This window comes from Corvus moneduloides, chromosome 14, assembly GCF_009650955.1.
Source record: "Corvus moneduloides isolate bCorMon1 chromosome 14, bCorMon1.pri, whole genome shotgun sequence".
NCBI lineage: Eukaryota > Metazoa > Chordata > Aves > Passeriformes > Corvidae > Corvus > Corvus moneduloides.
Genome location: NC_045489.1, coordinates 7,855,989 through 7,875,425, shown reverse-complemented (window position 1 = coordinate 7,875,425; position 19,437 = coordinate 7,855,989). Strand labels below are relative to the sequence as shown.

The window sequence follows — 19,437 nt, the reverse complement described above, 5'->3', positions numbered from 1 at the left end:
ATGTAGTGAAATGATACATCTCCCCATTGCCCACTCAGATCACCAATTTTCTTTGTACCCATTACTCATGTATTTCCCAGACATGGGACTCCAACACATCAGTCTCCTCACAGCTGATTTTCAACTGCAGTTTTGCTCCACTTGCAACAGAAACCTAAAACTTCTGGTTTAGGCCAGAACAGGAAATATTCCCTTCCTCCTTGAGGAAGGACCCATACTTAAAGGCTGTGGTCACATCTACCCCCCTTCCTTAAAACTCTCAGCTCTAGACTATGCAAACTGTCCTCTTTCAGCTCTCCCAGCACAGTCTCCAAGCTTTTCCTTAGGCTACTCCTCCAATCGCTGCTGTGGGTACCTGCATGGGGCACTGTGCTCTACCTAACCCCTGACCAGGGCTGCGCAGGTACACAGATTTTTTCACATGTCCTGCAGACGATACTGCTGTTTTTACATCTCTGCATGGCATTTTCTTTCCTACTAACAATGTAACATTCTTTGATTCACTCTCAACAAGCCTTTTCCAGAACTACTCCAGACCCAGCTATGCTGCACCCAGTATGAGGCAGCTGATTCAGTCCAATGCTGTTATTTCATACTGATTTTACTGAACTCACTTGCCTTTTTATGGATTACTTTTCCAACCTGTCAAGACTATCTGCACATCTGGTTCTCTAAAGAGTATCTGTAGTTCCTCCCAGCTCAGAGCACGCTTGTTAAGCATACTCTCTCTATTCCATCATTCAAGCTATCAGAACAAAACAAAACCAAACAGTTGCACCAAGCACATCCTTCTAGACTGCCACTGAACTGAGTTTTCCAAGCTGTTGTGGATAGTCACACAGAAGTTTATCCTCTGCTTTGTTCCCTGTCTTATTTGGAAGTGGATTTGTGCTGCGTCAAAGACTCCCAAACATAACACCAGCACTCCATCCTCCCTCTCTGAAATAACTCATCTCAAAGGGTTTCCAGTTCTACTGCTTTTTCTGCTCCTCTTGGGACAGATGTTGGCATTCTGGAGAGTCCGTACTCTGCACCCCTCCTATGCCAGCAGCCCTGCTTATACAGTATTGGGTACAAAGAAGTTGGTGGTCTAAAGTTACTTGTAACAGCGATAAAAAATACAGCACAGCTGGCTGCTGACATTTTTCAAATGCAGGTGTAACATCCATTTACAGAGAGCCCAGAGACTGCTGTTATGGTGAGGATCTGGCTGTGAATAGATCATAGCTGGAAAGAAAAAGTAAAATATATCTTCTAGTTAGTATTACTAGATGGCAATCAGCCTCGAAGGCAAAGGAAACAACACAGACTTCCTACCATACAGAAGTTTCAATTTCAATGTGTGGAAATAAAAATGCTAGAGTTAAGGTTAATCTGGTAGTTTCCAGCCATGGATGATACATAGCCTGTGAAATGCATGTTCTTGCCAAGAAAGAGTACAGGTCATGAATACAGAATTTGCTGGAAATAGAATTCAAACAGCCCATAAAAAGCACAAACCACAGTTTTACAACATCTCTAGGATGAGTTTTGCCTAACTTTGAAATTCCCACCTCTAGGTCCAAAGAGTCACCTCCCTGAGCCTGCGCAGACAGATGAGAAGAAAACTGCTAAAATTTTGGCCCAACTCAGCTCCCCTGCAGTCACTCGAGAATTGTTTGCAGATTTTATGCTGTTCTGAATGATGCTCTGAGCTGCAGCAGCAGCATGTCAGCTCTGACACAGGACTGTTGAGGTGAACAGGGACATGTCTTTTGTCAGGGTACAGAGGACAAGAGTCAGATCTGCCTTTCCACATAACTTCAGTGGAAAAACCAGAATAGCTATCACAAGCTCCCAGGGCTACCAACAATCCCAGCACTCTCAACGCAGCTGCAGCCTGTCACTAAAACAGCAACTGAACTTCATGGCTTCAATGAATGTTAGGTCAAGCCTTTTCTGAGCAAGCCTAGACTTGACTTTGACTGAAATGAGTGAACCTTGATGTTTTGCATGATTCCAAATGAAAGCAGGTGACATTTGGCAGCTACAACAAGAGTTTTGGATCCTTTTGAACTGAGAGCTCAAAGCAAAGCTCAGTGGCACATGCAAGTGCAAGGCAGCTTGAAAACCCTTGGAACACACCAAGCAGACACACTGCGTTCACCCCACTGAAGGGAGGCTGGTACATTCTGCACAGTCCCAGTCTGCCCCTGGTGCATTTTACACAGTCTACCCAGTTTTCCTCTTCCTACAGCTGTGGGGGAGAGCCTTGGAAAGCCAACCAATGTTTGAGCTTAAAAAACCCAAAGCATTATATCCCTCTGCAACTTTGAAAGAACAGGTCAGCAAAACACAACCACTTCAGTCCAGGTAGGGTCTAGCTCTATGTCCAGGGAGTTAGAAAAATGCACAAGGAATGGAAAGCAGACACAACAATCCCTAGCTCTAAGATACTGATGCTGCTCTTCAGCCTCTCCTTGTGACTGTTCTCCTGGGAAGTTTTTGCTCTGCAGGGAAGATGGAAAGAAGGACAGAAGGTAAAAAACGTCAGCATCATTTTTGCAAAATATATTCAAATCCAGAAAAAAAGCTGCCAACAGCCAGCAGAGGAGATTGCTGAACAAACACTGCTGAAGACCCGTAACACTTCCATCTCTTTGTCTTTCCAGCCTTTGTCTGTGAAAGCCAACCTCTACCACAGACACAAATCAGGCTGTAGGGGCTGTGTTGTGTGCCACTGGCTCAGGGGGATGTGCTGTGCTGGAAGGCTCTCTCCCATCACAGGACTGGAAAGCTGCCCCTTGCCACCAACACATGACGACCAACCCCTGTGGCACATGGCCAAGCTGACAGGGCTTTGGTCATCTACTTATTGCATAGTTGGACAGGTCACCACCAAAAGGCATATAAAGGGCAGCAGCACTTTGCCCTAGCAGGGGACACGCTTCCCACCACGTGGCACAAACAGTTTAGCAGCTGAACAATTTCACTAGTATATTAAAAATGTACACTGAGCACATCACAGCGCTTCCCTCGCACCAGGGTAAGAGAGTGATCAGTTGCAAATGCTGGCAACAAACAGATGCACAGCGTGGCCAAGCCCTACTGCACACGCCAGCCCTTTCAAAGAGTCTGTGTAAAAGTGCAAAGCACGTAGATGGGGGGGTTTGCAAGATCAGATGTGCTCTGCTGGAACTCAAACATGCTTATCTAGGACTTGCTTAAAATCTGCAGCCTCAAAATGCTTGTCATACTTGTTTTTGTTTCACAGCTCAAACCAGAGCAGGATATAAAAACAAAGCAGAGAGCAGTATTTCTATGTCCTCATCTCCCTTTTTGGTAGCACCTTAACTGGTGACAGCCACTCACAGCCATTGCCAATCACTTCAAACCACTGACCTCGGCAGGCAAATCCATCTCCAGAAAGAAACGATGGCTTGTTACCATAGAGCTCAAGTATTAAAACAAGTACTATCACCCTGACATTTTAAAATATATTTTAATTAGGAACAGGGGGGACATGCAACTACTGCATTCCAGTAGACTCTAAGCAGCCACAGGCACTAGCGTAAATTCCCAAATCCTTATTCACCTGGCAATTAGGGAACCGAGAGCTGCTGTGAGTGAAGTTTTGCACATTGCTGAATACAGCAATGTTCCAGTGAGTTTCCCCAGGACACCACAAAGAGGTCATGGCTGTCCTCCTGCTTTCACGCAGGATTTTCATTCCAAGATGTTTGTTATACTTGAAGGTTCTTAAAAACTGAGAGCAGTTATTTTGTTGGGGAAAAGCCCAGTAGCTCCTTCATTGTATTTTTACATCTTGACAACTCTTTCCAGCTCTGTTCCCCTGCCAAGCTGTCGTCTTTGAGGCTAATGGCACACTCTGTTATGCTCAATGAAGAAAGTGTATTGATTTTAATGTTTTTGGTTTGTGGAACACTTTAGCTTGCTCCAAGCAATGGACAGTGTTTACCAAGTCCAATAAATATATATTAAAAGAGTATGGATGGCACTGTCAAAGTGTATTTTCTGAGCTGTAGAGCCACAGAGCAGAAAAACATTTATCTGAGAGATTAATACTTCCAATAACAGCAATCTCATGCCACAAAAGACAGGAATAAAGACTTCATCAAGCTCCTTTCTTTTGTACTTTGATTATGCTACGTTTGTGAACCATATCAGTCTGTTACCACCACATATTTGAAATGAGGTTTAAACAGAGTAGAAGTATCATCATTCAGAGTTCTGAACTGAGCATTTTTAATGTTTTCCAAGTATGATTCCACTACTCTCCTAGGTTCAGGAATGTTACAAGCACAATAAAATAGGCTTAATACAGTATCAAAAGGAGTCTCTCTCCAAGACAAGACTTAACAGACCTGCCTGGCCACAGACCTGATGAAGGAACTGATCGATAACAATTACAGAAGGCGGCATTTAGTGCCCAGTAAAGAGAGCACATTTAGGAGCATGTTTAGCCCTGGGACTGCTGCATGTACAGAGTAGGATGTGGAGTAGGTGACATCCAGCAATGTTAATATTCCTGTGGGCTTCAATGTGGGACTATCTCTAAGTAAAAAAAATCAATTCTACCTAGAAGATAGAAACACTGGCAAGTTATTGATTTTTCTTCTATAATAAATTACAAAAAAAGCCCATGCCAGCTCTCTGGAACAATATTGCACAAGTACTGTATTAAAAAAACACTACAAAACCCCACAGATAAACAAAATTAAACTTCACATATGTCTTCTACCTTCCATCTCCCTCAATTGTGTCCCTCCTGATTGCTACTACACCAGGCCAGCATTTGAAAATAGCAAATGCAGTTTCTCTTGTCCCTTAAACCATCTTTTCATTGTAAATCCCATAATCCAATTCTGTAACTTTCACCAGCTGAATCTGTCAAGGTCATACAGAAAGTTGATGCTTCTGACCTTCCTCTACCTACAGTGTCTGTTGAATATTACAATTGCAGCAGGCAAACCACACATAGATAGAACCAAGCAAAGTACATTAAAGCCTAGGAGAATAAATGTTAAAGTACTGTGTTCATGAATACAAATATCGGACATGTGACCATCTCCAGCAGCCTCACGCCTCAAGTTTACACAAGGGAAAAGGCAAATAGGGAAGAGCAGAAATTGATAACTAAGTATCTGACCCAAACCCTGCCTCCTGTTCTGTAGAGGGCAAAGTCATGCTGAGAAAACCTCATTCTCACTGTGTTTCGGAAAGCAAAATGAAATTGCAAATAAAAAGATATGGAGGTGGCTAGGTTTGGTTGGGTTTTTCTAAGAACTTGGGAAAATACAACCATTTACCAACTGAGGATTAGCCCAATTTTTGTGTTGTTGCTTTGCTCAGAAAGCAACAGCTAAATGGGCACAAACAGATCCCTGTTTTTCAAAAGACAATGAAAAAACTTTTAAAAAAAATTAATTCCATCTGGACTAAATTTCCAGGGAGAATCTTCAGCCTGGGAAAAAAAAAAACTGTGCAGGATGTGCCTCAGCCTTTACTGTGGCGCTGCCACGGGGTGATGCAGTAGCACCCTGAGCAGGGAAGGATGTGGCTGGGCTCTGCCAGTCCGGCTTTCCACACTTCAGGTGGGAACAGCAAGGTGTGTCAGAACATGACACAACAGTCCCTCTGTGCAATAGCTTAAACCAACAAAGGAGGTGACTGCAGGGCAACAGCAGATGCAGCAATACAGGAGGGTGATGGCCTCAGTTGCCAACACAGGATTTGCTCCCCGACATCTGTCAGAGCCAGGGGTTTGATGTTCCAAGGCACAGGACACCTTTCTGCTCTTGGCTAGGATTTGCCCCACAGCAGACAGCAAAGCCAGCTTGCCTTGCTCCTCACCCTGATGGCCCACTGACGTCCCCAACTACTTTTCCAGGCTACAGTTCAGTTCACCAAAGACCAAGCTTTGCCCTCATGCTCCTCTTTCAGCTACACGTGCCAGGCATATTTGTGCACAGCAGCACACTTCCCCTCTGCTCTAGCTCTGCCGAGAAGCTACCAAGAGACCAGAAATGGGCTGACTGTGTGCCACAAACTCCACACACTCTCACTCATCTTCAATCAAGGACCCCAAAGCTTTCTGGTGCATGCCAGGCCTCACATTTCATGACCACAGTATAATGAACTTGCTGTTGGTCAAAGGATTAAAAGGTGCAGATACAAAAAGTACCTTCAAGAGAGCTCCTGCAGCCTGCTAGGCACAGCAGGCAAGGACCACACATCTCATACAGGCCCTGGCTTCCAAAGAGGACATTCAGACCAAGTGACATCGAATCACAGCCCTCCATCTAGGAGGCAGCAAGGTTTGAAGAGAAAGGAAGAAAGAAAAAAAACAAGCGAAAATAAAAAGAAAGCTTGCCTTGCCCTAGGCAAATATTCCACCTTGGTCAGCTTTTGCAGACTGATCTATTTAAGTGGGTTGTTTATTACAACCAGTAACATATGCACATTTAAGTCATAGAGGGGATTTTTCTCTTAAAACACACCTTCAGAAGTGCTCTTTAAGCAGCACCTGCCACTAGAAAGCAGATATGTGACCAATATTTGCAACCATCTCAAGGTGAAAGGGAGGTTAAAGCAGTGTAAATGTTAGGAGCTGAACCCATGGAGAAGCATAGCAAGCTGTGGTGGCAATAACCTTTTGCCATGGAGGTAAACATGATGGGCTCACAATGCCAAAGATAATACACTGACATCTTTAAGGGCAAAAGGAGAATTTGGCAATAACCATTCTGGGATAAAACTGCAATTAGGGAGACATATTTAGGTGCAGTTCACATGCATTAGTCACAAGTGCCACACAGGAAGCCAGCTTCAATGAACACGATGCCCAATTCTGCACCAACATCTGAAAACTTTTTAATATACAATGGATTTATTACAAGAACCTTGGACAGAGCAAAATTTCTACCTCTTCTAATTACAACAGCCCTCACAGATCCTGTTCCCACAGTCTGTTATGCAGGCTCGTGAGGGTCTGCGCAGATTCACACTCCCAACCACACTCAGCCAAAGCAGGTCCATGCTCTTGTCCCTAACTTAGCACACAAGTAACAAACCCTTCCAAGGAATAGTAAGCCAACACAGACACTGCAAACCAGACTGCTCAAGGAGGCTTTCTGTTCACCCTGCATTCAGTGTTGACCCAGATAGCCAAAATTCAGGTCTCTACACTGATGTACAGCCCAAAGACCCCAAAATCTAGCAAGAGTGGTCTGCTTTCTCCACGTGAAGCCAGGAACTGGGATTAACTGATAATGCATTTTGTAGAAACCATTATTTCAGCTGCTGAGAGGTTAATTCCATGTAGCCACTGATGAGATCTGTTCCCTTCAATGTAACAAGAGCTGTAGGACAGGACACTGAAAAGGCTGTATGCCTAGTTAGGTGGATGTATCTACTTACTCCGGCAGGATGCAACTTTTGGCCTGACCTAATTTCTCCTCTGAGCAGCACTGGTATGAAGTGCCAGAACAGCTAAGAAAAGAATGTGTCCTGTGTGTGCATGTGTGTCTGTCTCAGCTCACCAATAGGAATGGAACTGATCAGGGCTTTCCTTTCATTTGCTTGGTGTTTTGGAGTTCATGTTCTTAATAACCACTAGAATCGCTTATTTTTGTTTGAGAGCACAAGAGAAAAGCCGGGGGAGGCAGAAGCAACTAAAGCATATCCATGTGGATGTGCTTGCTTATTCAGGCTTGATGCATAAAAGCAAACTGATCAAATTACCATGGGGTTTTTCTGTACTGCTGCTCTGCTTTCTGAACTCCTGCCCTGAGCTGCTTATCCTTGTCCCATTCACCAGCGCAGAGAAGACTGCCTGAGATGCTCAACCTTTTGTAGATGAGGAGGAATGCAAGGGTTACCTTTTGAAGGCTGTTTTCTATTAAAAAGCAATCTTAAACAACATGACTTCCTTAGGCAGCAGACACCTGACCTCAAGTATTTTGCTTTTGCTACTGACAAGAGACACCTTCAGATGCAGCACAATTCCCTTCGTAATAGGGCAGCAAGAAAAAGACCTTTCACTGCCCTCACCAGGCACAGTCAGGATGAGTCAGCTGGAATGCAAATGTTCATTTGCTTTTAGGTGAGATGGGCCCATATAGATGGGGGCAGGAGGGATTGGAGGATTTTTTCTGCAAGGAAGAGTGACCTTTCTTGAGGACATCTGCAGTCTCTCCACCACGTGAGAGGAGTAGCTGCAAAGAAGCTCCAGGGTCATTAGCAAGTCTGGAATGCAGCAGGACCAGTGCCCACATAAGCAAACACTCCAGCACTCACTGGAAAAACGCTCTGTTTTAAACCAAGATAGATGGACTTCTGATAGGACTCCAGCAAAAATCCCTGCACAAACTTTTCTTCAAGTGCCTCTGATACAGGCCAAGAAGGACAAAGTAAGAAAAGTGCTAACACTTTTCCCCTGATTTGGCTAAGCACTGAAAGGATGCTTAAACTCATTCTCCAAGAATTAGCACAATCGAAACAGAAAAAAAAACCCAGTTTTCAGTAGTGTTTTTGTCCTACCTAATGTGAGCTCTATTCCAAGTAAAGACTTCTAAAGATTTTATATTACTGGGAACTCTTCAAAAACCCATGCAGAGAAACACAAAACAATGAAAATCCTCTTAATTCAATCTGTGCTTTATCGCACAAGGCCGCAGCAGGGGATTTCTAGCTGTGGGAATACAAATACTCACCAATGCTACAGCTCAGGGTCCTGCTCCAATTACTACCCAAACACAAAATGAGACAGTCCCAGCCTGAAGAGTTTTCAGTCTAAATACACCAGACTTGGTGGAAAAACCCCAGGCAGCTAGGGAAGCCTCAGCAACACCCAGACTTGCATTCCAGTTGCTCTGTGCTGGGCTGCTGCAGCTGTGATGCCCTTGATGCCTCCTGAGCTCCTCCCTCCCGGTAGCCTGCCGGTCCAACCTCTGCATTGCCAGCTAAAAGTGATCCTGCCCTGTGGGAGACGCGATTTCCTACACTGCCCATTTGTCTCTCAGCCCCCAAAGGACTCCCCCCACCCCCAACTCGCCGAAGGATGGTGCAGAGCAGTTTGAGTGGGCTCTGGTGACAAGCATGATCTGGGCTGTGCGAGGTAATCCACACCCTGCTGTGACGTGCCAGCCAGCAGATGCTGATAGAGCTGGCAGTGATGGGTAGCCAGGGTCCCTGCCACATCCCCGACCTTCCCAGTCCTATGGGAAAGTGGCTTGGGGAGCTGCACTGCTCCTCCCCAGAGTCACCCCCACCTCCTTCCCTCGAGGTCATCCCTTGCAGCTCGGAGAAGGTTTCAGACATCCCTGTCTTGCTTTTATCAACCCTCATGGCTTTCCAGCTCCAAGCACCAGAGTCACTCAGCCTGCCTGCCTTGCTCCGGCTCCTACCCTGCCGCACATCATCGAGGTTTTACAGGCAACAGGACGGACACAGCAGGGAGTCAAAATCTTCAGGGGAGGTAACCGTGATTACCTCTCCATCTAGAAGGGCACCAGATGCACTGAGAAATAACAATGACTGCTGAAGAAATAGGAGAGGAGAGCAAGAGACTTCCTGGGCTGCCTTGTACAGTCCCTGCAGACACCACAACAGGGACAAAGAGGACAGGGGAGCTGCAGGAGGGCTTGGAGACAAATAGGCCCAGAGGGGAGGAGGAAATGGAGCAGAAAGAAGAAACAGGGCATTAGAATAAGGCTGCAAGTCTTGCACCATTGGAGCAAGATTTGGAGGGTTTCTGCATTAGCAGGAGCATCTTTTAACACCTTCCCCTACAATGTTTAGGAAGGAGCAACATTCCCTCCAAAGAAAACTCTCTGTCTTGAAAGTTTGCTGGTTTATGAAACAAGATTCCCTCACAGTGAGGAAAGAGCTGTCCTTCCTACAGCTGACCTAAAACACCATCATCTCTGCCATGGCAAAGCCCTCCTTAAAGGCTCATCTATATACGTCTGGCTTTCAACTTCCCACCACTCTGAGCACTAAAGTGCTACTGCATGGGCTGAAATGTCCAACCCCATGAGGCTCTTGCTTTCTCCTGGCAAACTCATCCTGGGTTTGCTATCTGCAGCATCACGTGGAAGGGACTTTGGGAGCAGAGCCCAAGCACTGCATGCAGCACAACACTGCACGAACCAACCATTTGGGATCAAGCAGCCTTGAAATGGCCACAAGCCTTACCCATGCTCTGATCCTTCAGAAATGGACAGCAGGAGGAAGAAACATAGATCAGTGGGATCGGCCAACACCATTGGGATTACATGCTGACGTTTTGTATTCAAACTCTGCTCGGTTGAAGCCGGGCTCTTTAAGGACCTAATCTCCGTGTGACTGTTCCCAGCACCAGCCGTGCCCCTGCGGATAACAGGGACTTAGGGAAGCACTGTCATGATGGCTGCGCTCTCAGGCACGCTGGCTGCAACTCCACCGTGTTGGTGCTGCCCTGGCCACCTCTGCATCCCCAGATACTCCCAAATGCCCCTCTGTTTAAGAGCTGTCTCCTCTCACTATTCACCCAGAGCTGATCACAGCACCTCAGAGTTGATAAGGCAAAGAAGAAGTAATGAGACAGAGTTAAAGCACCATGTTTCAAGCTACTGGCCTAAATCCCCATCAGAACCTGGTGTGGGTACTGCTGGGCAGAGATGTGGACACCATTCATGCAACTCAGCTGGATTCCAACAATCTGTAGTAGTTGCTTTGGATTTTTTTCTGACACCAGTGTAGGAGAACAGCTAAAAGTTAGTGCTGTGTTAATGCAGAGCATGGTCAGAAGCAAGACAGAATTCGGAGACCACTCACCAGGGCAATGAACTGTGATACCATACCCATTCTGGAGTACCAGCTAAACTGCTGCTGGTTCCCATTCTCAGGACTGTTAATTTAAGCAGAATTTGCCTCTCTTGTTAATGGTGCTCTGTGCACCTACCTCAGCAAGGGGTGGGGGCCAGCAGCACCCACACAGCAGTTATGCTGGACTGGGTGGTGGGTCTTTCTCTCTACTAAGCAGACAGATTAATACACAAAGTAGCTTGTTTTAAACATTCACATTCCACTACTGTAAGAGGAAAACTCCTTCCCAGAGCACAGGCTGCCACCTTCCAAACAAAGTCAGACACTGACCTCCTCCCCCACCGCCAATGACCTTATTAGCACTGATCATGGTTCTAATAATATCCTGCATTGTAAGTGGGCCATCTGCCGTAACATTTCATTACAAACGTGGGTTATTGCTCGATTTGACTATGCTCATGTCCCAGCAAGCCAATTGTGCCCTCTCAGGAATATGATTCTTCCTTACAGCTTTAAGCTAAATGTTGCAGAAAGGCACCTCCAGGTCTCAGCTTTCCAGCTTGGAGCTTAAGTATGCAGAGAACAGCACTGAGCCATTCCCAAGTGCTGGCTTCAGACAGAGGAAGTAAAAACACAGTTAGTCGTTAATAATCCTCACTCCAGCATCCAGCTCCTCTGACAGTGTGGACACCGAGTAACCATGTCACTGAAATCCTAAACCAAGGCCAAACACTAACCAGAGGTTCAGAGAGCCAGATGTAAAGCCTAGGGCTTCCGAGAGATCAGCATTACTTTTGTGCCATGTACTTTCTACTGTGTGGACAGCGGAAAGATTTTACTATCCTAATGCATTAGCTATGATTTAGCTGAATATTTTCATTGCCATTACAGAAGAGGGGGCTTTCCTAACAGGCAGGTAAGCTTACAGAACTAAGCACGTTTGATAGATACTCCTTTGGAAGGAGCCAGGGTTTGAAACGCTTACTCAGTTAGGACACCTGTCTAAAACACCTAGAGTCCTGCTACTACAGCAGCTCAGCTACACTCAGCCTTAAAATACTTTTTATTTTTTTTTACTGCTCCTGTGGGGTCAAAAAGTGCAATTAGGCACAGAGACTGACATTACAACACTTTGAAGCAGTCCGCATCATCACAAGGCTCTAAAAGCTGGTTTTCCAAATCCTTGGCCTTTCCTCTAATCAAAAGACTGTCACCAGACATGGCATGAGGACTATATGGGGGTGAGGAAGGGGGTCAGTGCCTGGATCCCTACTGTTTTATGAATAGCAATAAAACAGTATTAATAAGCCAGAAGTAAAACTGCGCCTGTACGGGCAACATTCACCCAAGGTCTTCAAAGCATTTATTTTAATACCAGCAAAACAATATTTATAGGGGCAGATTTTCAAAGAGCTCAGCTCCTCACTTGGAAATCTAACCACTTATTGAAATGCTCTGTGGGAGATGTCAGACGATGGGCTCTCCAAAAAGCCTGGCACATCTTGTTTATATTTGTTTTAAAGCTTTCAAACAGCTCAATTACATAAAAGCATGTTACTGCACCCTCCTTCAGAAGGGTGAACCAAGTGACAGAAAGCTATTGTCAGCTAAGGGATTACATCAAACTGATGCTATGCCACTGAAGAAATCCACCAACTCCACACACTCATTCAGTCACTCCCCTTGAAGGCATCTTTCACCACCTTCCCCCCAGCTTGTTTTGCAGGCCTAATGCAATCAGGAGCATGAGAAGTCCCTAGGTAGCTTCACCAGCACTGCAGCAAGACAGGACATCACAGTGACGTCTTTGCCAGACTCTGTCCAGGCACAGAGACATGTAGGTTTGGTGCTTCTATTTCAATCCCAGTGTTAGCTACTGCTACACATCAGGGCTGGAAGATGTAATGCTTGAACTTCTTCCCTAGAAGAATTTGTCAGTGCCACATTTTGCAACATGGCACCGTGTGAGGTGCCAGAGCTCACAGTACGCACACACCCATTCTTTGTGCTCCCTTGGCCAATTCTGACTCACAGCAAGCAGGGGTAAACGCAATCGGAGACACTTGCTATCTGGGCGCAGCACCTCATCTCCCTCCTCCCTGTGCAGAGGAAGACCCTGGGGCTCACAGAGTATCCCCCTGCTGTTGTGCTAGGTCACAGGTATGGAGCTTGTGCTTGCAGATCCCAGCTGCAAACTCAAGATGTGCGTGCGAAGAAACTCCCAAAAGCCAAAGGTGGCAGAGGAAATTATCACTGGGCAGCTCTCCCCCTTTAGAGACTGGCTGAGAAGACCACTTCCCAGGCTCAAAACCTGGTGCAACAGCTCACTCCAGCACAAGGAGCTCTCTGCTGCCCGCAAGAACTCTACAGAGCACTTAAAATCAGGCTCAAGTATTTTACAGAACCGGAATCTTGGTCTGGAGGGCTTTGCCCTTAAAATGGGAAAGCAAGCTTCAGAAGCAGGAGGTGCCATACCACGACCAGTGGAACATTGCAATATGCCCATAAAAGGTTTCAAAATGTATCTGCTTAAGTACACACAGAAGCTCAGAAGGGTTTAGAGTCACATCCCAAAAGAATTTATCTCCTGCATTTTCAGGCAAGTGTGAGCAGCAGTCAGCACTTTACCATCATCTTCCCAACCAGAAGCCCAAGGTTACTCTTGGCTAATATTAATAATGTAAATGCTGCTGGCTTTACCCTTTGAGGTGGGTGGTTTGCTCACACCACAGGGAGAAGAAGGAAGCAACATGAGCTGCAGAGGAGCAGAGGCCCTGCATTGCCAGGGCTGGCTGGTGAGGAAAGGAGAGGCAAGGCTGGTAGCAAAACCCCACTGCTGAATGTGTTTGGCCCACCTCCCTGAAGAGGCTGGCCTCCAAAATGTGGTCTCAGGACCAGTTTGTGGGCACAGCTCTGATTTCCAGCATGTACAAGGGGAAAAGCACACAAATCTGAGGCCCAAGGAAAAGCTTAAATAAATTAATCAGATGCAAGAAGACAGACAAGGATGGTGTTCTGTGCTTGCTCCTTGCACTGGGAGTGCCTCCCAATGTGCCAACCTGTGCCTACACCTCTGCCAGCCTCTTGAACCTGTCCCAGAGACACCACACATGAGACTGGCACTCACACACAGGCAACAGCAAAGGGATCTGCTGCTCCTGTGTGGGCAAGCCCTCAGGAGAAACATGGGGTCTATTTGCACAGCAAATACCCAGTCACCAAATATGCACCCTCAGCAGGAGTACAAGCAATGAGCTAAGAAGAGAGCATCCTTCCAGGGTGGCACCAGAACTAGACTGTGCACCAGGAAATCTACAGACATCTCACCTTTCTTGCAATGTTACCATGGACAACACCAAGTTTCACAAAGCGCAAGTCTTTGTAAATGTAAAGGCCCAGGTAGTGTTCCCTGCTGAGGCTGCTCAGCTACAGAAAGACCCAGTAGAGATAAGGACAAGGCCAACCTCTTTGCCCTCCATAACACACCTCAAAGATCACCTGCTTGCTTTAGAGCACAGACAAGAATTCCTGTCAAGGACTCTTGCACTACATCTTTGCAAATGGCTGGCAATGAACAAGACCTTCCTGAATCTCCCTCCCTGTCTACTGGTGTCCTTGCAGCACAGTCACCAGGTAACACCAGCCTGTTTCCAATTACACACATTCATCACCCAGCAGCTCTGCAGAGAGCCACGACCAAGGGAATTCTAGCTGCTGGACTTTGTATTCATTGCCTAAAGCGCTCTGTCCTCCTGCTAACCCTGCCACAGCGGCAGCAACCTGCAACAGAGAAGCAAGGGGACAGCTCAGAGCAGCAATCTTTTAAACCACAACTGCAAAGCCCACCAGTGCTCATCTGTCACGGTTCAGCTGTCAAAAAGTCACAGATAAATGAAGTGAGACTACTGGGCCATCAGAGAAACCATTGGATAACACTAAACAAATCAAACAGGCTGTGCACAGACCTCTGTTGCACAGAAAGATCAGCTAGACAGATTAAAGAAACAAGGTGTATCCTTTCCCTGGAAAGCTGAACATGACTAGAGAGGGTCACACATGACCTTCAAGTAACCAGCCTTGACCCCACAGAGAGCATCTGCAGTTCAGACACCGGGGCAGGCCTAGGAGATGCTCAGCCACATGCAGTGCCAGGTAAGCTTCTCCATCAGTGCTCTCCATCCCACAGATGTGCCAAAAACTTCTGAAGACACTACAGAGAGTATAGACAGCATGTGTGCCAATTAAATTAAGCTGTGAAAACATGAAGCTTGTTGTAATCTATAGACAAGAAGGGACCAGGCCTAAATTATTTTTCCCCCACAAGCTCTCTATTCTCCTTGAAATACCAATTTATTTCAGAGAGAAATACAAAGAGAAATACAGAAATTAACAGAGAAGACAGAGAAATACAGTATTAACAGTTTTTATAAATAAAATTGAGTCTAAATACATTTTTCCCCACTTTAAGATGTTTGATTTGGTAGTTCTAAAAAGCATTTATAACATGCCATAAGACACACAAGCATCCAGAGTGGACAGAATTCTGCTGTAAATCTACTGTTGCCACACAGGTAAGTGACTTAATGACCAAGGAAAAGTGGATGTTTGTTACACAGGTGACTTGGCTCAACACTCTTCATGTGGAATATTTCCATCTCCATTACACTGAGCTGAGACATGCAGTCAGAATGTCTCCAAAAATATCACTATGGCTTTGTTTGCTTTCTTCTTCCTCTCTAAAAGTGTAACCATATGCTAAGTTTAGTGGGTGTTTTCAGTTGTTTCCTAGTTTGGCGTTTATTTAAATTTTTAAAAAATAGATTTGATTGCCAACCAGTAACAGAAATAATTCTAGTCAAGTCAGCATAAACCAGGTACAAATTAGCATGAAAACTGTGAGGAATGGCCTCAGGGACATCAGTTTCAAGATCATACAGTACATCTATTGCCCAAGCAGTGTGAACTTTTTAGATTGCCATGGGGCTTTGAATATTATTACCAAAGAATAACACTTCTTTCAGAAAATAGGCAATTTAGACAAAACTACTTGTAACTCCTTTTTATGCCTGTTCACAGAAAATTTTCACCTTTTTTTAATAGAGTACTGCTTTGAAACGTGATAGTTTAACAACATTTTTTACATTAGACCTCCCAGAGTCAAAATTCATATTACTGAAATTTTTCACCCCACTATTTTCCATCTCAAAATGCTCTTTGAAGCTTCAATTCGCATTAACATTCATAAAGAAAATTTTAAAACACTTAAACAGCAAAAAAACCCAGCCCACACCTCACAAAGCTGCATTCATAAATTTTTTTTAAATCACAAATCCTCAGTGCAGATACCCAAACTGTGAGCAGTATAAATCAAAGCCTCTGTGAACACCTGATGTACATTACCTACATATTTTTATATAATATGTCACCATCTCCTAATGCCTCATCTCTCAGCTCTCTGCTCCAGTAGTGACGAAAGATGATGCTTTTTTTCCTTCCTCACAACATCAGAAACTGAAAACACAACCAATGACTTGCTGGCCAGGAACTAAGAGTCGGACAAGCTCATATCCTGCCCTCCGGATCCAGCCTGAATAGGAAAGTTAATGACTTGATGAACAGCCCACCAAAGTGCCAAAACAAACCTCTGTCGGAATTGCCATGAGCCAGCAAACCATGTTCTGATCCTTACAAAACGCACTGGCTCTGCATGGGACAGTGCACACTGAGCCTGGGAGAGAAGCAATGAACAAACCCTAAGGCCACACGAGTTTACAGGGATGATATGATATCCCTCTCCTTTGCTCAGAATGTCTCTGAGGTGCCACAGGACCTGCCTAGGAGGTACCAGAGAGCACCGGCCACTGACCAGCAGCTGTTATGGCCACTTCTGGAAGCAGGGTGGCCCAGCACAGCTGGCTCTTGTGCCTCTGGATTGCCCTGCAATCAAGCAGTGCAGCCTTTCCTGCCATTCAAGCAAATTAATTCAGAGAACACTGCTTCCAGAATAATAAGGAGGGATGCACAAGTAGAGTGAGAGCTCTCTTGGCATCGGATTCAAATTGCAGCTTCTTGCAAGGAACTATTTTTAAGTTTTATATCAATCTGCTTAAGAAAGGTTCCTTCTACTGCCTACAAATGTGCAAACTACCCATTCGAAGAAACACAGCTCAGGACAGCAAGATCCTGCACTTTCAACCTAATCAAGACCAGATATTTCACAACCAAAGCATTGCACAATACACAATGTCCCTGCAGAGCTTTTTCTGGTGAACACCACCTGAGCATCAGTGAGGGCCCCTATTAGCTTCAAGGAGTCCTGTGTGTTCTTCACAAGATTACAGGTAGCACACAGTCACCCATGAAACAACCGACACTGAGGCAGTCTGACTGCTTCTGGAAGTGTTACTGCTTTTTCCACCGAAACAGGTGTAGAACTGCTATAGGAGATTGAGGGGAAAAAAGGGGAAAAGGGGGATGCAGTAAGCGTATGGATGCTGCACATGACCTGACCAGTGAGGTGAAACTATTGTTTGCTAGGTTATCAGAAGTTCCTGTATGAAGGCATTGTTCAAGCTTAAGAGGTCTCTGAGAAAAAAAAAAAAAACAAGCAACATCAGCACACAATGGATGCAGATAAGCAACGTCTGAACAAAGCCCTGGGCAGCTGCAAAACAACGAGAAAACTTATTAGCCGCAAGCATCCTATATCCTGCCGCCAACAAAGCAACACAGATGTTCTGCTAATGCAGGGCGTGAAAAGACAAGGGAGCACTAAGCAGCTATTGAGCGCTCAGAAGGAGAGGGTCAGTGTTCCACAGTTGTTGGGTACAAAGACGTCCACAGGATGGGCATGAAAAGCCTCTTAACAGGTCTGAGAATGCAGTATCTCTCTGGTCACCGGTGAGGGTGGCTACCCTTACAGCCATGAGCCCCTAAGACCACTGCAAAGAAGGCTTTGCAAGTTCAGCTCTGGCCAGGAACAGAATGACCACTGTTTGAGGGTTTAGTCCCCAGGGGGTTATCGCCATTGGGAAATGCACGGCGTTAGACAAACACACACACACAGGCTGCAGCATTGGGGACCACAGCCCTCCATGGCATAGGGAAACAGGGTTCTGTCCACTGAGAGCTGCTGAATCCACGGGTCTGAAGAAAGTGCTCCAAGACCCACTTTCTTGTCTGCAAAGAGGGGTGTAGAAACAGCCCCATCACCAACCCTTGGCCAAGTGCTCTGCACAGTTGGACCTCTCCTCAAGTACTTCCCAAAGACAGAGTTGTCAGCCCTCCATGAGGCTACCCTAAGTCCAAAAAACCTCTTCCCTGGAAAATTCAGACCACTTAACCAGCACATACTGGGCATCTGCTACTGTGTCAACAGGAAACTGCAACAAGGACATTATTTAAGAGCCAGTTACACCGGAAACACCCCGAGCTGTACAAGATCACACCCTACTCCTTCCACTGTTTTTTGTTTGTTTGTTTTCTTAACATGGTGTTCCCACCCCATCCCCACTGCTGAAGTGGGAAAAGGGGTTGCTCATACCAGTGGGTGGGATTTGAACCCCAGCTGCCCATGGACTTGGTCCTGCACGTCCTCCCAGCCCCAGTTGTGCAGAGAGGGGCTGGCATAGAGAGCCTGGTTCTGCTGCAGGAACTGCACTGCCAACAACACACGTGGGGAAGTGTCACACACCAGGTGACAGCACAGCTCAGAGCCCAGCCAAGCTGGGTGGCTGCACAGAGACACCTCCCCAAGATGCTGCAAACACCAGCAAGGGGCACAAAACTACCCTCCGTAACATGACAGCCCTCCTTTCCATTCACAAACAAACACTATAAAATACGAACATATTAATCTCCTCATTAAAAGTATCTGCATTGCCACTTGCTACAATTCAGAAGTTTCAAGAGCATAAAAAACAAGGGTTTTTTTCCCCTTCTATAAAAAAATTGTTTGTCTCTCACTGAGAGCAAACCAGCAATGTAAATGAACATTTGAAAGTCACCGTAAAACTAAGAGAGTCATTGCATATAATCAGATTAAAAAGAGAAAACCTAACGCAAACAGAAAACTTGAGCTTCTTGGAAAAAGAGAACAGAAGTGAAAACTTGAAGAAGCCACTAACAGGAACAAAATGGGAAATCCAGTCTTAGTCCAGATCCAGTCCTGGTCTGAATCTCTGCATATATAATTCTACCAGTTCTGTAACTCATTATGCTCATAAAAATAAATCCAAATCTTTTCAAGCAACAGTTGAAGTTCAAGAGAAAACTTCTAAGATTATAAAATTTTCCAGACTCTTTCTACAAATTTTAACAGGTTAATTACTCTGGTCAAAACATTAAACACAATCTCAAAAATTCTCATTTGCTACCAGTTGCCCATATGGTCTCAGTAAAAATACTTTTGAGAAGCCATACATTTGGGTAAAAGAAAAAAAAGTGGATGTTCCTTTCCCAAGAACCATGGTGAAGGGAGGCCAGAAAGAGATACCAACATCCCCCTCCTGTAAGCACGCCCCACTCCTCACCGTGACTCTCAGCCCAGGTCTTTGGTATTTTTGAAAGAAACCCCTGGAGCTCCAGCAGGGACAAGCATCCAAGAGCCATTAGCTGCCTCCAAAATCG

General features: G+C 45.5%; 1 protein-coding gene across 9 annotated transcripts in view; it reads right to left on the bottom strand.

Annotated features, from left to right (window-relative positions):
- Nucleotides 1–19,437, bottom strand: part of MBNL3 (muscleblind like splicing regulator 3) — a 94,887-nt gene that overhangs the window by 39,859 nt on the left and 35,591 nt on the right. The window lies entirely within an intron of this gene.